Source organism: Echinops telfairi, unplaced genomic scaffold (genome assembly GCF_000313985.2).
Source record: "Echinops telfairi isolate 266 unplaced genomic scaffold, ASM31398v2 ScPeMD7_3533;HRSCAF=4204_0, whole genome shotgun sequence".
Lineage (NCBI taxonomy): Eukaryota > Metazoa > Chordata > Mammalia > Afrosoricida > Tenrecidae > Echinops > Echinops telfairi.
In genome coordinates this window covers 32,971,395-32,986,853 of record NW_022107431.1, presented here as the reverse complement: position 1 = coordinate 32,986,853, position 15,459 = coordinate 32,971,395, and positions in this window count along the sequence as shown.

The following is a 15,459-nucleotide window of genomic DNA, read 5'->3' as shown; positions in this document are numbered from 1 at the left end:
CCCCTCCCTCCCCGCTCCCCCCTCCCTCATGAGCCCTTGATAGTTTATAAATTGTTATTTTGTCGTATCTTGCCCTGTCCGACGTCTCCCCTCACCCACTTTTCTGTTGCCCGTTCCATTACCTTTTACTCCACTTTACCATGAACTTTTGGAAGCCCTCATCATATTTCCCCAGGATAGATGCCAAGAACTAGAATTGCTGTGGAATTATGGTAAATATAAGTAAATAAAATTTATCATTTTAGTCCCTAAGTTTAAGTGTGCCGTTCAATGGCATGCATATTCACAATGCGGTAATCATGATCTCTTTCCAACCGTTTTTCATCATACCAAACAGAAGATTTGTACCCATTAAGCAATACCTCACCATTCCCTTCCCAACCTCTGCCCTCAATCCCTGGAAACCTCTCATCTACTTTCTGCTTCCATGTGTTTGCTTATTCTAGATATTTCACGTTGGTCAAGGTGAAGGAAACTCCCCTTGAGGCATTGACACAACAGGCACACAATGGACACTAACAGACCACTGTTGATGAAGAAGACACAGGACTGGACAATGTGTCAGTTGTGTTAAACGCAAAGTCACCAGGAATGAGAGCTGGAACCGATGGCAAATAACCGCAGATGTTTCGTGTAAGTGGAATCACACTACATTTACTCTTTTGAATCTGGTGTATTTTAGTCTTGGAAATCCACAGAGGCACCTCTACCCTGCTCTGCAGAGTTGCCATGAGTCAGAATGGAACTCGATGGCAGCACGTCTTTCTTGTTATTTTACTTGGTGTGATGTTTGCAAGGCTCCCTCCTGGTGTAACCTGGAGTAGAACTTAATTTCCTTCCATGGCTGAGTAGTATTCCCGAGACAGGTAATCCACATTTTGTTCATCCATTCGTCTGTTGACGGACGGTTGGGGGTGGCAGGTTCTTGCTCTTTGTGTGCCTAAGCTTCACTTTCATGAACTCAGCTCCCAAGACTCCATGATTCACATTGGCTTCCACTCACTCACCTGCAGGTTCCTCTGCCCAGGGACTGACCCCATCTTGGATGTCTGGAAAATCCACTCATCCCACCCTGCCTTCAGTTTAAAACAAAACACAGCTTTAAGAATTTCAAGGTGGTAACAGCAAAGCTTTAAACCAAACCTAGAGCCCTTGACCTCCTCTCCCACTGTTCTTTCTCTTGCTTGTTCTGAGCCAGCCAACAGCAGCTTCCTCACATCTGTCTCTTGAATACTGTGGGCACACATTCAATTCCCTCACATCCTGTTTCTTTGGCTTGACTCACTCTTCCTCCATTGATTTGCAGGGCTCATTTCTTCCTGTCCTTTAAATCTCTGCTTAAATGTCTGCTGACAGACATAGGGAAGGGTCTGTTTGGGGGAATAATATGATAGCGTGTATTCCTAATCTTAGGGGTCCCAGGGTGGCATAAGGGCTAATCTTTTTGACTACTAGACCAAAGGACTGAATCCATTCAGAAGACAGATGGAACAATTTGGTCCCAAAGGATTGCAGCCTTGAAGACCCTGCACAAGTGGGATTGCCAGAAGTTAAAAGGACAAGCAAAGAAACAACTGTCTTATTGTAGAATCACAAAATTGTGCCATTTGGGCCAGTGCTTCCCAAAGTGGGTGATCTTACCTCCTGGAGGAGGGGCACTGGAATGATCCAGGTGGTACTTCAAAATCAGACACCAACACTTTATCCTATATTATGGGTTACATTGCAGACGTGTTTTAACTGTCAGGGGGTGCTGAGAACATTTGTGTTCTTAAAAGAGGACTGCCAGCTACATACTTTGGTAAGCCTGTAATTTAGATTTTCAGGGTAATTTAAATTTATTTGCGGCCAGAACTAAACACACATACACACATACACATACAAAAACCAAAGACAAAAGAAATTAATAAATATCTATCCAAATTTATACAACTGTGTGTTATGAATTGAGAGTGTGGCATTCAAAATAGAAGCACTCTGACTACACAGAGGCTGAGTACAGGGGCAGGGCTGGCCCAGCTGGTCTCACAGGTAGAAAATGCTTGAAGATGCTCAGTGAAAGGCAATAGGAAAGACAAGCGAAAGTGTACGTAGAGAAAAGGGTAATGGCCTTTGGACATTTTCTTTTGGAAATGCCCACAGTTTTGAGAAAAGATGATTCACTAAGATAGAAAATAAAAAGAGCCCTGATTCTGGGTTGGATAGTTCTAGTTTTAGATTTTGGCTCAGTGATTTATCACCCATTGTCACTGAGTTCATGACTTCTGTCACTGAGTGAATTCTTCGCAACTTTCTGTTGGGTTTCCCACACTTTACATCTTTATGGGAGCAGAGAGTCTCATCTTTTCTCTACACAGTGGCTGGTAGGTTTGAACCACCATGCTCACAACATCACAACTCAATTTAAGTTTTTAGCAACCTTCTAGGACAGAGTCGAACTCTCCTTATGGATTTCCAACACTGTCACTCTTAACGGGAGTAGAAAGCTTCGTCTTTCTCCCGAGGAGAGGCTGGTGGTTTCAAACTGTCCACCTCGCGGTTAGCAGCCTAACGCATAGCCAACCACATCTCCAGGGCTCCTGTATTAGACATGGGATAGTGCACTCTCTAAATCTTACTTCTCACACCTGTAAAACGGGGATAATAATCATAATAAAATTTCCCCAGGGGAATATGTGAGGGAAAAATGAGATCATCCCTGTAAATGAGTCAGTTTCTTGCACAGTAATTCCACTAAATAAATGCTTACAGAAAGAAATACTTCATGCTTGACAATACGTTAATCTACCTCTATATAATGGTAAATGTCTCTTTTTCCATATTCCCGACTTTAGGTCTGATAGCAGCAGTTGCTGTCTCATGAAGTGACTGCTTCTGCCGTCGTTGTTTGCGGTTTGCTGAGGAGAAGTTGCGCAATGGACTCCGGCCGACGATTTCAGAACTGCTGCCTCTGTGGCTACAGGGAACCCGACGTTTCCGAATAACCTAAGGCACAGGGTAGAAGGAGGATCCGAGGGGTAGAGAGAAGGACTTCTGAATTGTCTTGCTGTTTTTCTTGTTTAGGAGAGCACAGGATGTGCTTTGCTTGGCAGCCCGTGCTTCTGATGCTAGGAACTAGCACACACAGGGCTTCTTGCTTCCTCTCCTTTGCTTTGAAGTGAGCTAAACAACCCTCGTACGTGGTGTTCCTTTATTAAGAATGGGGGGGAGGTTTCATTCTGCAGGAGTTGTTAAGGGGACCTAGTTAGGGAAATTAATTTGTTTTTAAATCAGTCATATTTATCGAGCGAGAAGACATACATGTATTCTTTAAACGGTCTCCCTTGATTCTGTGAAGGTACGATGTTGCAAGGGGCTGCTAACCTAATGGTTGAAGCCCTGACCCCACCCATGAGCATCCTGGGAGAAAGGTGAGAAAACTGTAGGCAGCAGTTCTCCTCCATCATGGATCGTATTGCCACGAATCAGAATCAACTTGATGGCAACAGGCTTGGCTTTGCAACAGTTAGTTCCAGAAGATATAGAAGGCTCTCCAGGGGAAAACTCTGAATTTCAGAAGTCTCTATTTCACAAGCTTTTGGACATCAGATGTTTTTCTCTTCAGGGTGAAGCAACAAGACTGTTTACTAACTCGGTCTCTCTGTCAGAACCCCTTATGATGGCTGGCTGCTTGTTTGAAGTAGCTGGTCAGGATTGGGGACAGAAACTGGCCACGGAACGTGGAAGCTAATTGGTAACAAAAGAGCACAGTGCCCGGCTGGAGCTCACAATGTGGGGCCCTGGTCATCCCTGCAGTGTCTAGTGGGCGTTAGTCAAATATCTGAGGGTACAAATCAGGGAACTGTGTTGGCTTCATGGAAGTTGATTGGCTGTGACCGTTGTTATCACTACTTACTAGAGTTTGCCACCTTCGTTCTCAGAGTACACATGTCTGGTAACTAGGTTTTATCAGAATCAATGGCGCTATAACTCCCTGTCTCCCTGAAGAATCAGCACTGATCATACTAGAGCTAACACTCCAAACCAGGGCTTTTGCTGTGACATGTTTCCAAAGAAATCCTGAAGTTTGCAGCATGAACATCATTACTGTTGTTGGTATTTGCTGTCAAGTTGCGTCTGACTCGCGAGCGCAGTGTAGGGCTGCTCCCCAGGGTTTTCGAAGTGGTGATCTTTTGCAAGCAGATCATCCAACACATTTTCCAAGGTGCCCCCGAGTGAGTTTGAAATGCCAACCTTTCTGCTAGCAGTCAGGTGCTTCACTATTTGTGTTACTCAGTTACGCTCACTGTCATCGAGTCAATGCTGACTCATAGTGACCCTAGAAGACAGTAGAACTAGCCGGTGAGTTTCCGAGACTGTAACTCTTTACAGGAGTAGAAAGCCCTGTCTTTCTCCTGTGGAGCGGCTGGTGGATTTAACAGCTGACCTTGCAGTCAGTAGCCCAGTTCATAACCTACTTAGTGACTACTGAACAGTGTTAGTCACTACCCTGGAAAGGAACCTCGTGCTTGGTAAAGTGGAAAGGCAGATAAAAAGAGGAAGACCTTCCACAAGATGGACTGATACAGTGACAATGGCAATGGGTTCAAACAAAACCGCTGTGAGGAGGGCCTCACCTCTCCGAACCGCTGGCCCAGCCAAGCTCATTCACTCCTCTCCCAGCCCGGAAAGAACTATTCTTTGATGGTTTGCAGGAATGGAAGGGGAGGAAGATAAAATCACTAACTAGCTATTAGGCATCAATTATCTTGGTTAAACAAAGACAATATGCAATAAGGGGAAGGTTGACGCACATGACCCAGACAAAGAAAGACACTGGGGGGTACACAAGTATAAAAGGGAACCATGGTAAATACAATTATGTCACAATCCTGTAGCAACAAACAATGATTTATTGGTGGGTAGATAGGGAGATGTGAAAATTGAACAGGTGTGGGATAGCATATGAGAACACACGCATGGGTGTATATAGGTTTGGCAAAGGATATTCCTGTATATGTTTTTGTATGTATTGCAAATATATCCAGGTAGATAATGTAGCATATGGGGGAAAGTCATCCAAACTTAATAGCTATAACCAAATGCCTTGAGGGACTGAGTCACTGGGCTTGATGGCTTAAGGTCATAGCCTAGGTCAATTGGTATAACACCTTTGTCTTTGTCTTCTTGGGCTGGGCTCTCTAGAGAGGAAAAACCAGTGAAGTGTGTGTGTGTGTGTGTGTGTGTGTGTGTGTGTGTGTGTGTGTGTATGTCAAGGGAATGCCTTGCACAGTTGTGTTGTTGTTGTTAGATGCTGTCCAGTGGGTCCCAACTGATTTCGACCCCACATACTCAAAATGAAACTCCCCAGTCTTGCACCAGTCTCACAATTGTTGTTAAACTTAAGCCTAGGATTGCAGCCACGGTGCCAATCAATCTTTTTATGGGCCGCCTTCTTTTTTGCTGCCCCTCTACTTTACCAAGCACAATGTCCTTCTTTGGGAAACGGTCTCTCCTGATAACACGTCAAAAGCAAGTGAGACAAAGTCTCTCTATCCTTGCTTATAAGGAGCATTTTGGTGGTACTTCCAGATTTGTTTGTCCTTTGGCAGAGCCTGGTCCTTTCAATATTTTTCTCCAGCACCACAATTTAAATGCATTGATTCTACTATGGTCTTTCTTATTCAATGGCCAACTTTCACTAGGACTTGTACCAAGTACACCTTAATCTTCAAAGTAACAACCTTGCTTTTCAACACTCTACAGAAGTCTTTTGCAGCAGATTTACCCTATGCAATGCATCGCTTGATCTGTTGACCACTGCTTCTATGAGCATTGTTTGTAGACCTGTATTAGTCTGCCCTGTCTTTTAATAGCCTTTCGTTTTCTTCATGTACGATGTTCCTGATGTCATTCCAGTTCATCAGACCTTCTTTCATTAGTGGTCAATGGGTCAAATTTGTTCTTGAGATGTTTTCAGAATTCAGCTGGAATATACTCAAGGTCATATTTTAGTGCTCATGGCAATTATTTTATTTTTCCTTCACTTATTTAATTTTTCTTCAATGATTTTACTTTTATCCTGAATTTACATATGAGCAATTGATGGACTGTCCCACAATTTTAACTAATGAAATTGCACTTCTCAGTTGTCTCTTTCCACAGATGTAGTCCATTTGATTTCTGTGTGTTCCTTCTGGAGAAGTCCAGGTGTATACTTTGTGTTGCCTAAAAAAGGTATTTGTGTTGAAGAAGCCGTTAGTTTTACAAAATTCTATAATGCAATTTCCAGCTTCATTTCTTTTTTCTTTTTAATTATTTTATTGGGGGTTTGTACAACTCTTATCACAATCTATACATACATCCATTGTGTCAGGCATATTTGTATATTTGTTGCCATCATCATTTTAAAAACATTTTCTTCTACTTGAGCCCTTGTCCAGCTTCATTTCTATCACCAAGACCATATTTTCCAACTACGATTTCTTCTTCTTTGCTTCCAACTTTTACATTCCAATCACCAATGATTATTAATGCATCTTCACTGAATATGTGATCAATTTCAGACTGAAGATGTTGGTAGAATTCTTTCATACTGCCACACTAGCTTTAGGGGTTGGCACATAAATATGAATAATAGTTTTGTTCACTGGGTTTCCTTGTATGTAGATATATATTATCCTATCACAGATAGCATTGTACTTCGAGATAGATCTCAAAATGCTGTTTTGATAATGAATGCAACACTATCCCTCCTGAATTTGTTGTTCTCTGCAGAGTAAGCCATATGACTATCTGATTCACAATGGCCAATACCAGTCCGTTCCAGGGATATTGATATTTATGCATTCCACTTCATTTTTTACAATTTACAATTTTCCTAGATTCCTACTTGTTATATTACAATTTCCAACCTTTAGAATTAATGTTTACAGCTGTTTCTTTTCATTCTGAGTCATCCCCCACCAGAAAATGAAGGTTCTAAGGGATTTTCTTCATCCACATCACTGCGGTCAATTCTACTTTGAGAAGGTAGCTCTTTCTCAGTCATCTTTTGAGTGTCTTCCAACCTGAGGGGCTCATCTTCGGGCACCATATCTGAGTATAATTAATTACATTTTCAGTATATGATAATGTTTTACTGTTATTCATAATGTTTTCAGTAAATTCCTCAGAAATGAATTTCTCCCATTTCTTCTTGGTAGTCTGTTCTTAGCCTGGAAGCTCTACTGAAACCTGTTCACTTTAGGTGACCCTGCTGGCATTTTGAATACTTATGACATAGTTTCCAGCATCAGAACAACACACAAGTCACTACCTTACAATAAATTGACAGACAAGTGGTGGCAACAGTTGCAGACATGGGCAAGTCCCAAGCCTGTGTGACTTGCATAGCTGTGGGGATTGATGATCTCAAGATTGGCACAAAGACTATAGGTTTGTAACTACTGAAGATATTAAATCCAAAATTGGCAGGTAATTTGACAGACTTCTGGTGACCCAGAATTGGAAGGATATAAAGGAGGCCATTGGCTCAAGTCCAAAGAATTGGAGACTGGTGAGCCAATTGCAGGGTCCAGACTCAGCAACAAAGCATCCAAGTTCTTTCACAGTGTCCACTTCTATTGGAAGCAGGCCACGCCTCCGATGAAACTTCTTTTCAATTCTTTGACTGCTTACAGCAGATCTTCTTAAAGAAACAATTATATGTTAGATCTTGTCATGGAAACTTTGTAGGTTGTCACTGTCAAGCCATTGGGAATTGTGGCCCCACCAAATTGACACAAAATCTTAACGATCATAATAGTCCACAAAGTGGCTGAGATCTTAAAAGCTTGAGTGGCCATCTAAGACATGAGTGCTGATCTCTTCTCATCTGGAGCAAAGAAGAGCGAAGACAGTCAAAGGCTCAAAAAAAAAAAGCCAATTTTTCCACATGACTAATGGACCACAAGAACCCTACTTGCCATGCACCAGAGACCAGAAAAACTGAATGGTACCACTGCCAACTGTTCTGCTTGGGATCATAATAGCAGCATCAGGACAGATGGGAGAAAAATATGGAACAGAGTTCTGAATCATAAAAGGACCAGGCTTGTAAAATGAATAACACCTATGAGAAACATGCTCTTCACAACAATCAACCACCTAAGTCCAAACATTCAGCACTTGCTCAAAAACAAAGGCCAGATGGCAGGAAGTGGCAGACAAAATGAGCACGTGGAAATGGCTCCCAAGAAGGAAAAGAGAAGAGTGCTATTGCATTGCAACTTATATCATGAAATCACACGTGCACGAAGTGTTGAAAGAGAATTCTGTATAACCAAACCACAATCAAATGCTCTTTAAAATGAAGTATTCAAGATGATCAATGACCAAGCCATTGAATGGAACCCTGTCAAAAGTCAGGGACCCCTTGTAGTTATTAAGAGATCTTATGCCTTGACCCATTAGCAGAAAGGCTAGCAGTTCAAAGTCACTCACTGGCACCTCAAAAGATAGGCTAGTGATCTGCTTTTTGAAAGGCCATCATCTTGAAACCCTATGGACCAGTTCTATTCTGCACATATGCAGTTCCTAGGAGTTAGAACCCTAGATGTGACATGATGGCAAGTAACGGGAACAATCTGTTGTACATTCGTAGTTAAATGTTATAGTCCTCACCTTGATTTCCACCTCGTGCATAGCCACCACCTATTTGTTTGTGGAAACTTGCATGTCACTACGAAGCTGAGCAGGTTGTCATGGTGCTTCCAGACTAAGGACTTGGGGAGGGGGGGATGGCACTCTATTTTGGAAAACTAGACACCAAAACCTTTATGGGTCACAATGTTCTCATCTGCAACTGATAATAAGGATGGCGCTAGCCTGGGAAGTATTGTGTTCCATTGTGCACAGGTTGAAATATTAGTCATGTGAACTGAGGAAAATCACACCCACTGTGCAAGGCTATAATCAATAGATAAGTATTTGACACTTAGTTGGTGGTCAATACATAGTGGTGATCTTTTGGAGAGTCAGTGGGGTCTAGTAGAGTTAATTACAACCTTTGGAGTGTTAGTAGAGATTTGAAGCCCTGGTGTTTTACAGACTTAGGGTGGTTTAGTTAAGTTCTCTAAGTCTTAAATTTTCTCTTCTGGAAAATGGTGTGGTTATAGTTTGCCGTCATGTTGATTCTGATTCTTAGTGACCCTATAGGACAGAGTAGAAGTGTCTCAGAATTTCCAAGGCTGTAAATTTTATGGAGACATACTACTACATCTTTCCCCATGGAATGGCTCTTCACACTGCTGACCTTTTGGTTAGCAATTTAGCCCTTAACTATTGCACCATCATGGCTGTTCAGATGGTAGTGGCTTTGTTACTGTTTTTGTTACATGCCTTTGAGTTGGTTCTGACCCACAGTGACCCTGTGAACAACAGAATGAAGTGCTGACCAGTCCTGTGCCATCCTCACAATGGTTCTCATGCTTGAGCCCATTGCCAAAGCCAAGGTGTCAATCCATCTTGTTGACGGGGCCTCTTTTTTCCCCTCTTGCTCACTGCCTCTCTACTTTACCAAGCTTGATGTCCTTCTCCAAGGACTGGTCTCTCCTGACAATATGTCCAAAGTCTATAAAATGAAGTCTTGCCATCCTTGCCTTTAAGGAGCACTCTGGTTGTACTTCTTCCAAGGCAGACTTGTTTGTCTTTTAAGCAGTCTATGGTACTTTCAGTGTTCTTCTCCAGCACCACAATTCAAAGCATCTACTCCTCTTTGATCTTTATTCAATGCTCAACTTTCACATGCATATAAAACTATTGAAAAACACCATGGCTTGGGTCAGATGCACCTTAGTCCTAAAAGTAACATCCTTGCTTTTCAGTACTCTAAAGAGGTCTGGTGCACCAGATTTACCTGATGCAATGCCTCCTTTGATCTCAGCATTGGTTATTTTATAATGTTTTTGTTTTGGTTTGGTTTTTTTGAACTTGGCTATCACTACCAGTGTGAGGTGGTATTTCATCGTTGTTTGGATTTGCATCTCCCAGACAGCTAGTAATTGTAAGTATTTCTTCATATGTGTATTAAATGCTTGGTGTCCTCTTGGGTGAATGGTCATGTCCTCCGCCCACTTTTAAACTGGACTATTCAACTTTTCCTTGTTGAATTGATGCAGTTTCATATAGATTTTAGAGATTAGTTCCTTGTCCAATATATCAATGCCCATTCCTCCTCGGCCCCAATCCCCAGTCTGTGATCTCTGTTTTTGCATGCATTGATGCAGTCGTTTGATGTATGTAGACTTATTTTTAGGAGTTCCCAGACTTCTATTTGCCTTCTATCATGTGTTGTTCATTGTATTCGATAGTGTGTTTGTGTTAATGATTGGTTTTTCAGAAGCATATTTCTAGGTATCTCAGGATGAACTAAAACATCCAACTTTTTGGTTATCAGCCAAGCCCATTAAATATGGAGGGAATCCCCCTTTCCCAACTCACTGCTATTAAGTCAATTCCAACTCACAGAAACCCTGTAAAATCTTTATGGTGGTAGACTATCTTGTTTTTCTCCCTCCAAGTAGCTGGTGGGGTTGAACCACTAACTTTGTGGCTAGCAGCTATTTGGATAGTCCATTGTACCACTAGAGTTCGGCCCTTACCCATAGTAAATGTTTAAGAATATGCTTGTTACAACCTTGACCAAAATAGTCTGACTTACCTCTCAAAGTTACTGTGAAGGTCTACTATGTTTGAAAAATAGACATGTAATTAATGCTACTTAAATTCGTATGATTTAGTATTTAATAATTATTCACTAACTCTCCACCAACTAAACACTAATTGGATGACTATATGTGGTAGACTGATTGCCCCTCTTGCCAGTTATTTGGAGCACTACCGCATTTAAGCTATGCTTACAGAGAAGACAAGATTATTTCAGGTCAAATCTTGACCGACTCCTATAAGGCATTTAGTCCTAGCCTAAGAGTTGTCATTTCAAAAGCATTGCAACTTCTCTATTTTGGCGAAAATACCATCAATGGTTGGTGAGTGTGCTTTGCAAAACTGAATGCAGAAGTTTTCATTGTGTGGCAGCAACTCTCTCATTCGGTTTAAAGGAAATGTTGACATGCCTTGATGACACTCTAGGAGGAGAGAGGAGGAATGCTCTCTGGGAGATAATTTATCACTATCCTTTGTGCAAGAATGGAACAAGTCACATTTATTTATTGATTTAACAGGGAAAGGTGCTATTTTTCAAATGAGGAGGAAATTTTGCCACATGCCCTTGTAGTGACTTAAACTTGTGGCTCTGGTCTCAAGTAACAACAATGCATGTCTGTATTCTATGACCTTGTCAGAAAAATTACTCTTGAGTTGACTGGTATGTAAGTTATGCAAAAGTGTAATTGAAGTTACTAATATTTTTTAATACATATAATTAAACCATTGATTGGTCTTTTCCCTCAAGGAATTTTAGGCATTTTCCAAAATTTAACATCCAGGCGTAAAGCTCTCTGGTCTCTCTTAGTTGTAACTTGCAGTCAAGTTGCTTTTGTTGATGTAACAATGCGGCTGTCTTCGGTGTTCTTGAAGGTTGATGTAAGTTGTGGTGGGAGATTGTTAAGGTTTCCGCATCTTTTTACAAGTTTCTGCAAAGATTCAGAATCTTGCAAGAGCTACCATTCAGTATGTCCCAGACCTGTGCTTTACTGAGTTTCAAACTCACTACAGTTTTTCTGGGTGTGCATTATAGTCCTCATCTTACAGATGGGGAAACTGAGGTCTAGGAAGTTAAGCAGCTTGCCCCCCAGTGAATATGTGTTTAGTACATAATATGCACACAGATTTATTTGATCTCAAAATCTGTGACCTTAACCAATGTTTTATATTGTTATTATACTACTAAAAGCCTATAATATAAATATTCAAGCAATCAATTCTTATGATTGTAAGAAGTGATCTGCAGAAGAGAGCAGCTATACTCCAGGTCAAAATTCTTGTTTAGGTGTCAAAACCAAACCAAGATATACAGTAATTTGCCTGGCAACCAAAATGTTCCTTTGATCAGGATTCTGGAAAAAGACTGGACTTTGGTTGCCCAAGCAATGGAAGGCTCAAACTATTCATGACTCTGGCCTTAAAGGGAAATTTGCTTTCACAGGTAAGGCATCTACATCTAGGTGATATGCAGAGGAATCCACCTTTGATTTCAAGCCCTTCAATGACCCTGAGATTAAGGACTCCTGATCTAAGCCACAACATTTTCTAGTTTTCTGGTTTGGGGCAGGGGGTTCTCAGGGAGCATAGTGTCAAACTCCACTACTCATCTATCAATTTGTCATACTATAGTGGCTTGCATGTTACTGTGGTGTTCAAAATAATGCGATTGGTATTTCAAATACCAGCAGAGCCACAGAAGGTGGAGCACTTTCAGTGGCATTTTCAGACTAAGACACACTAGGAAGAAAGGACTGGTGATCTACTTCTGAAAATTAGTTGAGAAACCCTTATGGATCACAAGAGGTGATCGCCTGATATCATGCTGGAAGGTGAACTGCAGGAAGATACTCCAAGTGCACAGTGGCTGCAACAATAGCCTTGTGCACACTCATGGTAGTGAAGGTGGCGCCAGACAAGACCATGTTTTGTTCTGTTATGCACACAGTCGCTGTGAGTCAGAGCTACCTCAACGGAAACCAACAAGCATTAAATGAAATGCCCAATCCCAATCCAATTCCAAATGAAATGGCCTAACTTCCCTCTTCTTCCCATGGTCTAAATAGATTTCTAATTGTGTTCCATTGAGTTATTGAAGTTCCACTCACCGCCGTCAAGTCAAAGCTGACTCATAGTGAAGCCCCGTGGGTTTCTGAGTCAGTCTTTCTCTCTCGAAACTGCTGGTGGTTTTGAACTGCCAACCAGGTGGATCGCAGCCCAACTCGAAGTTCCATAGCATCTCTTAAGCAGAAGCACATAGTGATGGGAGGAGAGGGGTAGAGCTGGAACTCTGGATGGCATCCCTACACCTCAATAGGTACAGCAGCTTGAGGCATACAGTTGTAAAGAATATAAGCTTGACACTGCCATTCTCTAGTGGTGTGATTTCTTTATGCCTCAGTGTCTTCATCTGTAAAACGGACCAACAGTCCTACTTGGTAGGCTTTCGGTAATGATAAAATCGGGTGGTACAACATTTCACACTTAGAGCATTTGTTCCCTAACAGAGGGTGAACAATGAATAATTTGTATTGCTATTTTATGTTTTGTATAAGATTTTGTTACATTCCAGAATGGTGAAAGAAACAAAAACACCTGAAATCTACATCTGTAAAACGACTGACAGCAACCCTGGAGCAGTAGCAGTTAAAACATTCAAGTGCTAACTGAAAGGTAGGCTGTTTGAAACCCCCAGTCACCCTAAGAGAAAAAAGATGTGGCAGTCGGCTTTGTAAAGAGTCGCAGCGTTGGAAACGCAAGAGAGCAGTTCTGCTCAGTCCGAACGGACTGGGCAGGGATAGGGTTGGGCTTTTGTTGATGTTGTAAGTTTGTTTTAGACTCTCTTTTTCTGTTTATATTACTTGTATTATTGTTGTATATGATTTTCACAGTATCTGGAATATAATTGACTTGCAGCCTGCCACTTTCAAGTTTTTCCCCAGAGAATGATTTCTTGACTGAAAGGTTCGGATAAATCGGAACCATGATAACTTAAAAATATGTTTCTGCCCTAGGTGCAATGAAGGTAAGTAGGTGTACACACAAAAGGGAGGTAGATGGGCACAAAAGAAAAATAATATCTCTGGAACAAGAGATATTTGCTAGATAAACATTTGATTTTTGTTTTTTCATCAAAACATTGAAATCCATCTGATTCATATGGAAACCCTGATGGAGAAATAAGTAGTAAATATTTATAGTTTCTCTGAGTAGAAGTTTCCTCTTTTGCTTGTGTATATGTAGTTATAATGCAACTCACTGCTGTTTACACTGTATAACATAAAACTTCCACTGTGGTTAAAAAGTCATACAGTGTCTTTTATATTTAACTCGTGCAATAGGCCAGATATACTTTTGGACTTAAAGGTTGAAGACTGGACTGCAGTGGAGCCCTATTGGACTTTGTCTTAGTCATCCAGAGCCGCTTTAGCAGAAATCCTGCAAGTGAGTGATTCTAACAGACAGAAATGTATTATTTCGGTTGGAGCCTGGTTGGGCTGCTGGTGCTAAGGGCAGGCATTCTTTTCTGTGGGTCCCGGGAGAAGGCACTTGTCTCTTCAGATCCTATCCTGTTGCTCCTTAGTAATCTTCATGTGGCAAGACATCTCTCTTCTCCCACCTCTGCTGTCTTGCTTGCTTGTTTAATCCTTTTTATATTGTGAAGTCCTTTTTATATTATATCCTACACCAATACTGTCTCATTAACATAATAAAGAAAATCGACAACCAAATGGGCTTGTACGAGCTGACTTCAAAAGCTTTGTGGGGAAATTCTATTATCACTACAGGGGTTAGTATTTACAACACATGTTTTGGGGAGCATAACTCACTACATACCAGGCCTCTTGAAAGAATCTGTAATCCACAGCTTTAGGGGCCTGGGAAACCCCTCTTCACACCTGATTCGGCTCCTCAGTTTAAACCCAGCACCCAGGACACATCCTTTCTAGCTTGGGGTCAGTGATAAGGACTCTGCTCTGCTGCTGTGGGGTCCTCTCACGCTGTTGGACCCCAGACTCCGGAGTTGAACACTCTCCAGATCAACAAATTTCCCTTCTGTACAAACAGCCCCCTTCTCTGTAGAACTCCTGTGTGTTGGTTTCTTTTGGGTATTCAAACAAATTACCCTGATATATACTTTTGTTGCCTGACAGTTCTAGAGGTCAGAAGTCCCAAACCAGTCTCACTGGGTTAAAAACAGGATGTCAGCTGGGCTGGGCTACTTTCTGGAGGCTCTAAAGAAGATTCTTCATCCATGCCCTTTCAGCTTCAAGAGACTGCCTGCGCTGGTTGGCTATGGCCCCTTCCTCCATCTTCAATGCCAACAACTGCAGGATGAATCCTTCTCAAACCACACATCTGGCCACCTTTTCTGCCTCCCTCTTCTACTTTTAAGATTGAATTGGCTTTACCTGCTTAATTCAGGCTTATCTCCCCATCTCAAGGTCCTTAATTTAACCAATCCTGCAAAGTCCCCTTTCTTGTGAAAGTTAGCATAGTCACAAGTCCTGGGGACTAGGATGTCACAGAAGCTGGAAGAGGCAGGGTAGGATTCTTCCATAGAACCTTCAGTGGGAGCACTGGCCTGCCCAGTTCTGGACTTCTGTCCTCTAGAACCTTAGCGTAAGAAGGAAGGTGTGGACATGATTTTGATGATATACTTTGATGAGATGTGTGGATGCTTCAGACTGCTTGACACTGTCCAAATCAGCCATCTTCCAGCCAGGTGTTTCCAGGGGGGTGTGGACCTTCCACACCAGAAACTCAATTCAGAGT